The sequence below is a fragment of the Fukomys damarensis genome, unplaced genomic scaffold (genome assembly GCF_012274545.1).
Source record: "Fukomys damarensis isolate Sample0158 unplaced genomic scaffold, DMR_v1.0_HiC HiC_scaffold_27, whole genome shotgun sequence".
NCBI classification, from domain to species: Eukaryota; Metazoa; Chordata; class Mammalia; order Rodentia; family Bathyergidae; genus Fukomys; species Fukomys damarensis.
The window spans coordinates 5,438,314-5,440,442 of NW_022900939.1; the positions used below are offsets into that span (position 1 = coordinate 5,438,314).

The 2,129-nt window shown below is 41.5% G+C and overlaps 1 protein-coding gene across 14 annotated transcripts in view; it reads left to right on the top strand.

Annotated features, from left to right (window-relative positions):
- The window catches only part of Celf1 (CUGBP Elav-like family member 1), a 55,836-nt gene that overhangs the window by 9,101 nt on the left and 44,606 nt on the right, over positions 1 to 2,129 (top strand). The window lies entirely within an intron of this gene.

The following is a 2,129-nucleotide window of genomic DNA, read 5'->3' on the forward strand; positions in this document are numbered from 1 at the left end:
TTTTTTTTTTTTTTTTTTTTTGAGGCTAGTTCTTGCTCTATAGTCCATGCTGGCCTGAACTCACTGTGCAGTGTAGGCTGGCTTCAAATTTGCTATATATATTCCTGTCTCGGCTTCCTGATTGCAGGGATTACTGGCATGCACCTCCATTCTTGACCCAAATATTAGTCTCACTCACTAGTGATCTCTGCCAATTAGAAACACATTTAGGGTACATGCCTGTTATCACTTTTGCTACTCAGATGTGTATCATGAGGCCATCTGGTCATCAGAATTAGCCTGTAAAAAAAAATTTTTTTTTTTTTTTGTACTTGGGACCAAACTCGGGTCCTTGCACATGCGAGGCACGCAGTGACGCCTCTGAGCTAACTCCCTGGCCCCCAGTTCTAGATAGTTTTACATCTTAAAGCTTATCAATCACCTTAAAAGGTAAAAGCAATGTAATAATTGAGTTTGCATATAGCACCTTGATTCAAGAAAGTCCAATCTCAGCTACTAGTTGTATAATGGGGGTCACTTAATCCATTCTCTTCATTTTAGTTCCCTGATCTCGAAAATGGGAGTGAAAATGCTGAAGAATTTCCCTTGAGCACTCTGAAAAAGAAATTATAAAGTTATTTCCAGAAGGTTATATATGATAATGACTCTTTAGAGACATCAAGATTGTCAGGTAATTTAAAAAGTAACTCTGACAGTGTTTTAGGAAAAAGTCCCATTCTGCCTACATGGTGCTAACATATGGTGCAGCCCTCATGAGCTGTGCGAGTGGGCTGAAATCAAGATGCAGTTGGAGAGGATTGCAGTGACTCACTAGATGAGACAGATTTGGCCTTCTGGCAGGGCAGAGAGTCTGAGGCGGGATTGGTGGTCGTGGAATATGGCAGACATGAGCAGTTGATACGTGACTATACGGAAAAGTCTGAGCCCTGGCGTTTAAATGAGGTGCTTTATCTCATGTCGCAGTCTCTCTGGCTTCAGAGATCCCACTTCTTCCACATCTGAACATGAGGCTCAAACTCTGGAGATGGGTAGAAGCCATCTCTGCCCAGAGTATGTTGCACACTGGCTTAGCTGCCATATGTAAGTTGCTGCTGCTATGTCCAACAATTTGTTGCCCAGTATGGACCACTCTTCCAATCCTCAGAGCAGTAATGAGCTCTACTGAGAGCACAAAGGGACTGGTTAATGGAGTTTGAGAATGATTTTTTGAGAGTTTGAAGCTTTTTTTAAAGACAGAATTTCTCTATGTAGTTTAGATTGGCCTTGAACTCGCTATGCCCCAGGCTGGCCTCAAGCTTGGGGCAATCCTTCTGCCTCACTTTCCAGGCGCTGAGATTTCAGACGTGGGCAACCACACCTGGCTGGGCTTTTCAGCAGGAAATAGGAAAACAGATTTTTTAAAATGTATTTTTCATTCCCTGTCTGCTTCATCTGAGCACCTCCAAAATGGGATGCCTCCCATGTGAGATGACCTCTGTTTTGTTGTTTCTGGTTTTTTTTTTTGAGACAAGAGTCTCACCGTGTAGTCCATGCTTGCCTTGAACTCAAGACACTCCTTCTGCCTTAGTCTCCTGAGTGCAGGGGTTACAGGGGTGCACCACCATGCCTGAAGTGACCTCTTATATAAATGTATGCATAATAGTCATGGAAATGTCATATAACAAAATGGAAGAAGGGAGGAAGGAGAATAAAGAGCTCAGCTCACCATCACCATTCAGCTTTAGTTGCATGGCTGTTTTTATGCAATTTCAGAAGATTTAATTTAATAATTGGCTTTGTGAAGTCAGTGTATTTATTGGTTGTGACGTACTGGTAAGGATGCTATTGTCAAGTCAAGATTTAATCCATTTTCAGCTCTGAGCCAGGGATTTAGCTCAGTGCTTCCACTGCCTGCCTTGCAAGCAGAAGGACCTGAGTTCGATCCCTGGTACCAAAAAAAAAAAAAAAAGTTTATGAAGACTCTGAGTATAATACAGTTCTCTGTAACTAATACAATACCAAAACGCTTCAAATTCTTCTGAAAAGAGCACAAAAAAAGTGTAAGTATTCATATGGTAGCCAAGATCTATTTATGCCTATAATCTATTTATGCCTAACAGCAGAAAGTCATGGATAAATGGAGAAAACTG